The sequence below is a fragment of the Chiloscyllium plagiosum genome, chromosome 9 (assembly GCF_004010195.1).
Source record: "Chiloscyllium plagiosum isolate BGI_BamShark_2017 chromosome 9, ASM401019v2, whole genome shotgun sequence".
In the NCBI taxonomy this organism is placed as follows: domain Eukaryota; kingdom Metazoa; phylum Chordata; class Chondrichthyes; order Orectolobiformes; family Hemiscylliidae; genus Chiloscyllium; species Chiloscyllium plagiosum.
Genome location: NC_057718.1, coordinates 9,136,700 through 9,149,790, shown reverse-complemented (window position 1 = coordinate 9,149,790; position 13,091 = coordinate 9,136,700).

Here is a 13,091-nt window from a genome sequence, read left to right as displayed (position 1 = left end):
GTAACTACCCTCCTGTCTGGGTAACCACACTCCTGTCTGGGTAACTACCCTCCTGTCTAGGTAACTACCCTCCTGACTGGGTAATTACCCTCCTGTCTAGGTAACTACCCTCCTGACTGGGTAATTACCCTCCTGTCTGGGTAACTACCCTCCTGACTGGGTAATTATCCTCCTGTCTGGGTAACTACCCTCCTGTCTGGGTAACTACCCTCCTGTCTAGGTAACTACCCTCCTGACTGAGTAATTACCCTCCTGTCTGGGTAACTACCCTCCTGACTGGGTAATTACCCTCCTGACTGGGTAACTACCTTCCTGACTGTGTAACTACCCTCCTGACTGGGTAACCACACTCCTGTCTGGGTAACTACCCTCCTGTCTGGGTAACTACCCTCCTGACTGGGTAATTATCCTCCTGTCTGGGTAACTACCCTCCTGTCTGGGTAACTACCCTCCTGTCTAGGTAACTACCCTCCTGACTGAGTAATTACCCTCCTGTCTGGGTAACTACCCTCATGACTGGGTAATTACCCTCCTGTCTAGGTAACTACCCTCCTGACTGGGTAATTACCCTCCTGTCTGGGTAACTACCCTCCTGACTGGGTAATTATCCTCCTGACTGGGTAATTACCCTCCTGTCTGGGTAACTACCCTCCTGACTGGATAATTATCCTCCTGTCTGGGTAACTACCCTCCTTTTTGGCCAGTAAGCCTCACATGAGGGTAAATAGTCCTGCCTCAGCAATTATGATTCGCAGGTAATCACCCTCCTGTCTGTTTATTTACCCTTCTGACTGGTAACTACTCCCCTGTCAGGGTAATTACACTCCTGTCTGTTTGATTACCCCCATCAGGGTAATTACCTTCCTGTCTGTTTAATTGCCCTGTCAATGTAATTACCTTCCTACCAGTCTAATTACCCCCTTGTCAGGGTAATTACCCTCTGCCTGTTTAATTACCCTCCTGTCTGTTTAATTACCCTCCTGTCAGGGTAATTACCATCCTGCCTATTTAATTACCCTCCTGTCATGGTAATTACCCTCCTGTCCGGGTAAGTACATGAAGAAGCACAGAGAGTACAGGTCTGCCAGCGTCGGTGAGGAGAGAACCAGAGTTAACATTTTACAGTCCGTTCTGAAGAGCAGTCCCACTCGACTCAGGGTTAACTCTGATTTCCTCTGCACGGAGCGTGCCAGGCCTGCTGAGTTTCTCCGGCACTTTCTGCCTTTATTTCAGATTTCCTGGGTGCACATATTTTGCTTCTATTTGTGTAAATGTTCCCCTGCCTGGGTAACACTGTCCCAGCTGTCACCTTCCTGCCTGGTGGATTGCTCTCCGATCTGGGTGAATGCACTCTGTCCCGGAAGCTGGTGCTCAGTCAGACCAGGAGAGGTCTGCTATCGACGCTGGTCGCTGAGCTCCCTCTGAGCAGCTCCTGGGTACTCAGAGCCTTAGGGGATGAAGTATCAGCTGACTGTCTCACTGCGGGGTGACTGGCAGATGGCTGCTGTGGAACATAGAGACAGCAATGTTGCCATCTCTTATGTGCACTCTGAAATGGGCAGCTAAGTCCATTTTCAGCAGCAACAAAGTGGTAAAAAAAGGGAATTAGACCATCTGGCATTGACCTAGACACTAGGACAGAGAAACATCAACACCTGTGAGTTCTCCTGTAAACCACTCATCATCCTGAATTCATCGCCGTTCCTTCACTGTTCCTGGGTCAGAATCCTAGAATTCCCTCTCTCGCTTTCTAACAGCACTGTGGGGCTATCTACCTGCAACAGGCTTCAGTAACTCTTTTCTAGATCACTTAGGGATCAGCAAGAAATATTGGCCCAGCCAGCAAGGCCCACATCCTTTGAATAAACAAAAACTTCTTAACAGGATGTCAGTGTCATTGGTAAGGCCAGACTGTATTGCCCATTGCTAATTTGGTTTAAGCTCTATTATCATGTGCACTCAAGTACAGAGGTACAGTGAAAAGTGTACAAGGTTGTCACACACAGCAACACGTTAGGTACAAAGGGACAAAACTTCGGTGCAAGTAGTAATGCAGAGAAACAAAATTAAAAGTAAAGCATTACCATTGTTCTTGTTTTAAGTAGGACAATAAAGTTAAAAGTTAACATTACATTCCTGCCGAGTATTAAGTGGAAAAGTAAAGGAATAAAGTTAAACGTTTAACAGTCTTTCTCAAGTGCACTTCCTGCAAGGGCTCAGTCTCCTCCGCTTTGGCCCGCTCTCTGGGAAACTGCTTACTCAATCATTCCAGAGAGCAGTTAAGAGTCTGCCGCATTACTGTGGGTCTGGAGTCACATGTATGCAGGACTGGGTAATGATGGCAGATACCTTCCCTAAAGGACATTGGCAAATCAGATGACTTTTTCTGACAATTGGCAATGGTTATCACTGAACATAGAATCATAGAAATGTACACCATGGAAACAGACACTTCGATCCAACCCGTCCATGCCAACTAGATATCCCAACCCAATCTAGTCTCACCTACCAGCACCTGGCCCATATCCCTCCAAACCCTTCCTATTCATATACCCATCCAGGTGCCTTTTAAATGTTGCAATTGTACCAGCCTCCACCACGTCCTCTGGCAGCTCATTCCATCCACATGAAAAAGTTGTCCCTTAGGTTTCTTTTATATTTTTCCACTGTCACCCTAAACCTATGTCCATGTTGACTATCCCTAATCAGTCCTTGCCTTTCCAAATATATGTACATCCTGTCGCTCAGGATTCCCTCCAACAACTTGCTCACCATCGATGTCAGGCTCACCAGTCTATAGTTCCCTGGCTTGTCCTTACCACCCTTCTTAAACAGTGGCACCACATTTGCCAACCTTCAGTCTTCCGGCACCTCACCTGTGACTATCGATGATACAAATATCTCAACAAGAGGCCCAGCAATCACTTCTCTAGCTTCCCACAGAGTTCTAGGGAACACCTGATCAGGTCCTGGGGTTTTATCCATTTTTAGGTGTTTAAACGCTTAATTCCGAACTTTCATTCAATTCAAATTTCACCATCTGCCATGGGTCTCTGGGTTAATAGTCCAGTGAAAATACCACTGGGCCATTGCCTCACCCTTAATGACCTGAAACATTATAATCTGTCTCTTACAGTGGCCGATGCAATGTGGACTATGTTGTGATTTATAGACTAATCAAGCGAGATAGACTTCAACAGAGTAATCGCTTGATTAGGGAAAAGTGAGGACTGCAGATGCTGGAGATCAGAGCTGAAAATGTGTTGCTGGAAAAGCGCAGCAGGTCAGGCAGCATCCAAGGAACAGGAGAATCGACGTTTTGGGCATAAGCCCTTCTTCAAGAAAGAAAGAATCTTCATTCCTGAAGAAGGGCTTATGCCCAAAACGTCGATTCTCCTGTTCCAAGGATGCTGCCTGACCTGCTGCGCCTTTCCAGCAACACATTTTCAGCTCTGATCTCCAGCATCTGCAGTCCTCACTTTTCCCTAATCAAGCGATTACTCTGTTGAAGTCTATCTCAACGTCAAGAACAAATAGTTACATCTTTTATGTATTTGATGAGTGGCAAGGTGATTTTCTTGCAAGGCAGCAGCAAGTTGCCAATGAAGGGGGGTTATTAACACCTTATTAACCACACAACCCTCCTCATTAACATGCATCTTCCCACCTCTTAGCAAGTACACCAACAAAGGAAACGCTGAGAGTTCTGGGTATGGAGGTCCGAGCAGGTACCTGGTGATTTCAGCTCACTACTTGCTCTAAAAGACCTTCCATGTTGGACACTGGGCACCAATATCACATGGCACTCTCCATGAGCACCAGCCACACAACCGCCACATCTACAGATATTGGCATCCATACACCATACAATGTGGGAGTAGAATGAGGATTTCAGCCCATTGAGATTGCCCTTCCATTCAAACATGGCTGAAATGTTTCTCAACCCCTTTCTCCTGTCATTTCTCCTTACTCATCAAGAAGCTATCTATCTCTGTCTTAAATACACGCAATGACCTGGTCTCCACAGCCCTCTGTGGCAATGAGTTCCACAGATTCCCCACACTCTGGCTGAAGTAATTCCTCCTCATCTCAGTTCTAAAGGGTAGTCCCTTCACTCTGAGGCTGTGCCCTTGGGTCTGAGTCTCTCCAGCTAGTGGAAATATCTTCTCCACGTCCGTTATATCCAGATCTCTCAGTGTCCTGTAATTTTCAATCAGATCTCCCTCATCCTTCTAAATTCCATCACATACAGACCCAGAGTCCTCAATCATTCCTCATATGACAGGCCCTCCAACCCCAGGGTCATTCTTCTGAATCTCCTCTGGACCCCCTCCAATGTCAGTACATCCTTCCTTAGATACGGGGCCCAAAACTGCTCACAATATTCCAAATGTAAAATGTCCTGTCTCTAAGAATCCATATGGCCCATCTCGCACTGACTTAGAGGATGCTTCTGCACCTCAGAATACACTCCTCCCGTACCCAAACCCTTCCCCCCCACCACCCCACCGACCCCCAGCTCTCCGACTGGTGATATCTCCAGGCTCTTTGCTCACTCACACAGCGCTCACTCACTCTGAGTCAATCTGGATGCTCACAGCTTCACTATCTTGCCTTGCCTTGTTGCCTTAGCCAGAGATACCAGGTACACCATATTGCTACGCCAATTAGAGGAGGCACCAAGTCAGGAAGCTCATCACGGTAGCCAGCAGTCCTCAGTGAAGTCAGGGGAGATAGCCTTCAGTCCGAGGTTCCACGCACAGTCTGCTTCTTGCACCCGCCCAGCAGCCGGGAGACAGTCAGTTCAGCAGCTAGGGTACGCACAGGGTCAGGATGGTCTCCTCACCAAAGGTGAGGAGCCAACTGTCTGGCACCCCACTGCCTGTCCTTATTCTTCCTGTCCTACTGTGGGCTGCTTTCCTCCTGGAAGGAGAGAGATAGATTTGTATTCAGGGAGATGGAAGTGGGTGGCACAGCTGTTAATGTTGGTGCAGTGGGGAGATGTCCCAAGTGAGCGAGTAGGCAGCACAGAGGGCATGGTGGGGTGAGGGATCGGCGTGGCTGACAGCGAGCAAGGGAAAATGTTGCAGATAGTAGTAGAAGTGTAGGGAATGAGTTATGTTCAGAGGTGGAGCAGAGATAGAGTGAGTGTGAGGAGAGAAGGTACCGGCATTTTCTTCGGTTGAGTAGAAGAGGTCATTATCCTCCTGCCCATAAGCTCTAGGCACTCTGCCAGGGAACCTTGGGCCAGGCTGGCATGGTCTGGTGGCATGGCATCCACTACTGGTCCCTGGGGGAAGAGGACACTGACCTGTGACCCACCGCAGCCATCAGGAGCCCTGGATCCCTGCCCACAAGGCTGGATGCCCAACTCCTCATGTTAGGGGCAAATATCAGGAACTGGATTGAGCATCACGAGATGGACGCTGCTTGCCTGGGTGCCCAACAGCCTCTTAAACGTTGGTGCCAGGGATGCCAATCAATTCTGGGAAATCCCAGCAATGGGGCGACATTATAATATCTCATCTCTGTTTTAAATGGCGAAGCCTTCTTTTTAAACGCTGATTTCTAGTTGTAGGTTCTCCCATAAGAGGAAGCATTCTGTCCATATTTACCCTCTCAGGACTTCTCAGGATTTCATATGTTTTAATCAAGTCAGCACTTACTCTAAACTCCAGTGGATACAAGCCTAGCCTGTCCAGTCTTTTCTTTCCAGATAACGTGCCCCTTCCAACTATTAATTTGGGAGTCCTTCTCTGAACTGTTTCCAATACCTTCATCCTTCCTTTCTTCCTTGTAATCAGGATTTGATCTCAGCAATGACATAAATAAGTTTGGGAGAAGATTTGTAGCTCTGGAGCTCCTTGTTGTGGTTCTGTTCGCCAAGCTGGGAATTTGTGTTGCAGACGTTTCGTCCCTTGTCTAGGTGACATCCTCAGTGCTTGGGAGCCTCCTGTGAAGCGCTTTTGTGATCTTTCCTCCAGCATTTATGTGGTTTGTCTCTGCCGTTTTCGGTTGTCAGTTCCAGCTGTCCGCTGCAGTGGTCGGTATATTGGGTCCAGGTTGATGTGCTTATTGATTGAATCTGTGGATGAGTGCCATGCCTCTAGGAATTCCCTGGCTGTTCTCTGTTTGGCTTGTCCTTTAATAGGAGTGTTGTCCCAGTCGAACTCATGTTGCTTGTCATCTGCGTGTGTGGCTACTAAGGATAGCTGGTCGTGTCGTTTTGTGGCTAGTTGGCTACACCAACGACATGCCAAACAGAGAACAGCCAGGGAATTCCTAGAGGCATGGCATTCATCCACAGATTCAATCAATAAGCACATCGATCTGGACCCAATATACCGACCACTGCAACGGACAGCTGGAACTGACAACCGGAAGCGGCAGATTCAAACCACTACAAATGCCGGAGGAAAGATCACAGAAGCACTTCACAGGAGGCTCCCAAGCACTGAGGATGTCATCTAGACAGGGGACGAAACGTCTGCAACACAAATTTCCAGCTCGGCGAACAGAACCACAACAATGACATAAATAATAAAAGCATAACCTGCCCGGATTTGTATTCATTTCACTTGAAAAATACGACCGCACTCTATTCATTTTCCTGATTACTTGTTCCACCTGCAGGCTAACCTTCTGGGATTCATGCAGTCGGACACTCAGATCCCTCTGCGTCTCAGAGCTCTGTAATCTCTCACCATTTAGATAATATGCTTCATTGTAATTCTTCCTGTCAAAACGGATCATTTCACACTCTTTCAAATGGTACCTCCTTTGCTGTTAAAGACAGACAGGATTGAATACCATGTTTTATGCCTCAACGTGAATTAGAATCCCTATAGTACAGGCCATTCAGCCCATTGGGTCTGCATCCTCAAAGAGCATTCCACCCTACCCTTGTATGTCCCATGACAAACCCACCTAACCTGCACATCCCTGAACACTATGGACAATTTGCCATGGCCAATCCACCTTATCTTCATATCTGTGGGAGTACCTGGAGGAAACCCACACAGACACGGGGAGAATGGGCAAACTCCACAAACACAGTTGCCCGAGACCAGAATTGAACCTGTGTCCTCGATGCTGTGAGGCAGCAGTCCTCACCACGAAGCCACCCTGTTGCATCAAGATATTTGGGTGGTTTTTCATCACAAGGCCTCAATGTATCTCACCAAATGCACCTCATTAACTAGCTATCTTACTGCACACCATTCCCAAAATGTCGCCCCATTGCTGGGATTTCCCAGAATTGATTGGCATCCCTGGCACCACCGTCATGTTTAAGAGGCTGTTGGGCACCCAGACAAGCAGCGTCAATCTCGTGATGCTCAACCCAGTTCCTGATATTTGCCCCTAACATGAGGAGTTGGGCACCCAGCCTTGTGGGCAGGGATCCAGGGCTCCTGATGGCTGGGGTGGGTCACAGGTCAGTGTCCTCTTCCCCCAGGGACCAGCAGTGGACACCATGCCACCAGACCATGCCAGCCTGGCCCAAGGTTCCCTGGCAAAGTGCCTCGAGCTTATGGGCAGGAGGATAATGACCTCTTCTACTCAACCGAAGAAAATGTAATCAAGTAAGTGGTGACTTGATTAAAACATATGAAATCCTGAGAAGTCCTGAGAGGGTAAATATGGACAGAATGCTTCCTCTTATGGGAGAACCTACAACTAGAAATCAGCGTTTAAAAAGAAGGCTTCGCCATTTAAAACAGAGATGAGATATTATTTCTCAGAGAGGTTCATGCGTCTTTGGGACTCTTGTTCTGAAATGGAGATGGAAGCAGAGTCTTTGAACATGAGGCTTCAACACTGTGACTGTTCAGCCCCTCAATTGCCCTCGTTGTCTCTCTTACTGGAACTGTCAACCTGAAGCTGTGATATCAGGAGACTCCTGCCCTAAGAATGGATTGAAACTTGCTTTAATTCACTAAGAATGCTGCCTCCTTATATTTTGGGAGAGGGTTGGGGAGTTATCCCTTATCCTAGCAATCTGGATGAAATCGAAATTCTCCAGGTTAGATTCGCGATGTTATCTTTGGGTGCCAAATGCTCACCAGTAACTGAAATGGCACCTCAAGGTGCTGGAGCAGTTCCACCAATGCTGCCTCTGGAAGATGCTGTGAATCCACTGGGAAGACAGACGCACCAAGCCCAGCGTACTCAACCAGGCCAACATCCCCAGCATCGAGGCACTGATTCCCCCCCCACCACACTTTGATCGCCTGCAATGGACTGGGCCTGTCGTCCCCATGACCGACATGAGACTCATCAAGCAGGAGATCTACACCCAGCTCCGAAATGGCAGGCCAGCCCCAGACGGACGGAGGAAATGCTTCAGGGATACCCTCAAGGCCTCACTGGGGAAGTGCAACATTCTCACAGACACCTGGGAATCACCAGCCCAAGACCGTCTAAAGTGGAGGAGGAGCTTCCAGAAGGTGCTGAGCACTTGGACAGCAGAAGCCAGGAGAAAACAGCGTAGGGAGCGTGCCGCCCCACCAATGCCCCAGCCACCCCTTCCCATCACCACCTGCTGCCCCAAGTGTAACAGAGCCTGTGGTAGCCCCATCAATCTGTACAGCCATCTACAGACTCACCCTGAGAGAGGGAGAGAGTCATCCTCATCTGTGAGGGTGAGGGACCGTCGATGATGATGATGATGAGTAACTGAAGTGTGTGTGTTTATGTATGTGTTGTATTTATGTATATGTATGTATTTACATACTTACGTAAGTGTTTTGAAATTAATTCATTTGGGGGCTATGGGTATCGCTATTTATTGCCCGTCCCTAGTTGCCCTTGAGAAGGTGTTGGTGAGCTGCCTTCTTGACCCAGCGACAGTCCACCTGCTGTGGGTTGTCCAGAATGCCCACAGAGAGGGAATTCAAGGATTTTGACCCAGTGACAGTGAAGGAACGGCGATATATTTCCAAATCAGGATAGCAAGTGGCTTGGAGGGGAACTTGCAGATGGTGGTGACCCCATGTATCTAACCTTGTCCTTCCAGAGGGAAGTGGGTTTGGAAAGTGCTGACTGAGGATCTTTGGAGAATTTCTGCTGTGCACCTTGGAACACACTGCTGCTACTGAGTGTTGCTGGTGGAGAGAGTGGATGTTTGTGGACGTGGTGCCAATCAAGCTTGCTGTTTTGTCCTCGATGGTGTCAAGCTTCTTGAGTATTTTTGGAGCTGCCCCCATCCAGGTAAGTGGGGAGTATTCCATCACACTCCTGACTTGTGCCTTGTAGATGGTGGACAGGTTTTGGGTGAATTACTCACCGCAGTATTCCTAGCCTCTGACCTGCTCTCGTAGCCACACTGTTTATGTGATGAGTCAAGTTGACTTTCTGGTCAATTAACCCATAGGATGTTGATAGTGGTGGATTCAGTGATGGTAACACCATTGAATGTCAAGGGAGGTTGATTAGATTGTCTCTTATTGGAGGTGGTCATAGCTTGGCATTTATGTGGCATGTATATTACTTGTCAGTTGTTAGCTCAAGCCTGGATATTGTTCAAATCTTGTTGTATTTGAAGATTGATTGCTTCAGAATCTGAGGAGTCGTGAATGGTGCTGAACATTGTCCAATCATTGACAAACATCCCTGTTTCTGTGCTGAGCTGCTACACTGCAATGTCTATGTGAAATTTCCTACCTTACTGTTATGTCAGCCCATGAATGATGTCCTAATTTAAACTTAGTTTTCAACTCTACAAGTAATACAACTGTTCCTCTGTTGTATCCAAGAACTGTACGGAGGTACTTGTACCAAAGATATTGCCATAAGAAGGCAGACATTGAAAAAGCTTTTCACTCTATTCCTACAATGGAGTACACATGACAATCAAAGGATATTCTATTCTATTCTATTGTGTGTGTTTGTAGTTTGTTTATATGTATGTGTGGGTGTGTTTATATTTGTGTGGACAAAGTTAAAAATCACACAACCCACAGTTACCTGATGAAAGAGCAGCACTCCAAAAGCTAGTACTTCCAATTAGAGTCATAGAGACATACAGCACGGAAACAGACCCTTCGGTCCAACTTGTCCATGCCGACCAAATATCCAAACCTTATCTAGTCCTATTTGCCAGCACTTGGCCCATATTGCTCTAAACCCTTCCGATTCATATTCCCATCCAGATGCCTTTTAAATGTAACTGTACCAGCCTCCACCACTTCCTCTGGCAGCTCATTCCATACACACACCACCCTCTGCATGAAAGATTTGCCCCTTAGATCTCTTTTAAATCTCTCCTCTCTCACCTGAAACCTGTGCCCTCTAGCTCTGGACTCCCCCACCCCAGGGAAAAGATCTTGTCTGTTTACCTTATCCATACCCCTCAAGATTTTATTAACCTCTATAAGGTCAACCCTCAGCCTACGGGGTGACCTTATAGAGCTCCAGAGAAAACAGCCCCAGCCTATTCAGCTTCTCTCTATAGCTCAAACCCTCCAATCCTGGCAACATCCTTGTTAATCTTTTCTGAACCCTTTCAAGTTTCACAACATCATTCTGATAGTAGGGAGACCAGAATTGCACACAATATTCTAAAAGTGGCCTAACCAAAGTCATGTACACCCGCAACATGACCTCCCAACTCCTGTACTCAATACTCTGACCAACAAAGGAAAGTATACTAAACATCTTCTTCACTACCCTATCTACCTGCGACTCCACTTTCAAGGAGCTATGAACCTGCACTCCAAGGTCTCTGTTCAGCAACACTCGTCAGGACCTTACCATTAAGTGTATAAGTCCTGCTAAGATTTGCTTTTCCAAAATGCAGCACCTCACATTTATCTGAATTAAACTCCATCTTCCACTCCTCAGCACATTGGCCCATCTGGTCCAGATCCTGTTGCAATCTGAGGTTGCAATTCTTCACTATCCACTACATCTCCAATTTTGGTGTCATGTGCAAACTTACGAACTAAACTTCCTCTGTTCACATCCAAATCATTTATATAAATGACAAAAAACAGTGGACCCAGTGCTCACCACTGGTCACAGGCCTCCAGTCTGAAAAACAACCCTCCACCACCACCCTCTGTCTTCTACCTTTGAGCCAGTTCTGTATCAAAATGGCTAGTTCTCCCCGCATTCCATCAGATCTAACCTTGCTAACCAGTCTCCCATGAGGAACTTTGTTGAACACCTTACTGAAGTCCATATAGATCACATCTACTGCTCTGCCCTCATCAATCCTCTTTGTCACTTCAAAAAACTCAAATTGGTGAGACATGATTTCCCAAGCACAAAGCCATGTTGACTATCCCTAATCAGTCCTTGCCTTTCCAAATATATGTAAATCCTGACCCTCACGATTCCCTCCAACAACTTGCCCACCACCAACATCAGGCTCACTGGTCTATAGTTCCCTGGCTTGTCTTTACCACCTTTCTTAAACAGTGGCACGGCGTTAGGCAACCTCCAGTCTTTCAGCACCTCACCTGTGAGTAAAGTTGATACAAATATCTCAGCAAGGGGCCCAGCCATCACTTCCCTAGCTTTCCACAGAGTTCTAGGGTACACCTGATCAGATCCTGGGGATTTATCCACCTTTTTGCCTTTTAAGACATGCAGCACCTCCTCTTCTTTAATATGGACATTTTTCAAGATGTCACGATCTATTTCCCTTCATTCTATATCTTCCATGTCCTTCTCCACAGTAAACACTGATGCAAGATACTTGTTTAGTAGAATAAACCTGTTGGTCTATAACCTGGAGTTGTATGATTTTTAACTTTGTCCACCCCAGTCTAACACCAGCACCTCCACATCATGCATTTGTGTGTACAAAGTGTTAGTGTGTGTTTATCTCTGTGTGTGTGTTTATTTCTGTGCGTGTGTTTTTGTACATGTGTGTGTGTGCGCACGCGCGCGGGCCTATGTGTGTGTGTTAGGGATATAGGGAGTGAGGGAGGTGTGTTGATTCTGTATGAGCCATCTCATTTTACCTGGCAAACATTATGGGAATAAAATTGTGACCTTAAGTGTTGGTACTTGTTTTTAATAACACAAAGCTTCTGGAAGTCAGTTCATTCTACACTCAGAATATGAATGAAATTATTGCACCAATGAGAAGAACTATTCCCAAAGATTTCAATTGATTTTGAATATATCTCTGATTCTTATTTCGATGGTGAGCCCTGATCAGATTCAGAAAGGACTTGATGAAGAGTGATTGGACCAAAGGATGTGAAGAAACTGAAGGAAGAGCAGTAGAGCTACAGTTAGGAGTCTAATGACAGGGTTCTTTGTGATTCGAAGTGCACATGATCATCTATCTTCCTTAAACTGTCAGGGCTTGACAGCTTCTGTAGCAGCAAAGTCAAAAGTATCCCTTGAGATGTCAGTCTCTTGCACCCCTCACTGTCTGCAGTTGAATTTCTCACACTAACTTTGTTTCTTCACTTCCGAAAGGCACTGGCCTCCTATCCTGGAGCTCTGTCACACAGGCAGCTGGAGTCTTCAATTTTCTTCATTTTATTCACTGGCTATTTGGGAATAAGGGGCAGCTCAAGACTACTCATTGTGGACACCACTGAGGTGATCAGAGCCATTTGTAAAGAATTGCGATTGAGGTTTCTGAACACTGGCTGCATTAATTACTCATCCGTCATCTCATTGAATGTCAGAGCAGACTTGATGGGCTGAACGGCCTACTTCGGCTCTTAGTGGTGCTGGAAGAGCACAGCAATTCAGGCAACATCCGAGGACAGGCAAAATCCGAGGACAGGCAAAATCGACGTTTCGGGCAAAAGCCCTTCATCAGGAATAAAGGCAGAGAGCCTTAAGCGTGGAGAGATAAGCTAGAGGAGGGTGGGGGTGGGGAGAGAGTAGCATCCACCCTCTCCTCCCTGACCTATCACCTTCATCTCCTCCCCCACTGACCTATTGTACTCTATGCCACTCTCTCCCCACCCCCACCCTCCTCTAGCTTATCTCTCCACGCTTCAGGCTCTCTGCCTTTATTCCTGATGAAGGGCTTTTGCCCGAAACGTCGATTTTGCCTGTCCCCGGATGCTGCCTGAATTGCTGTGCTATTCCAGCACCACTGATCCAGAATCTGCTTTCCA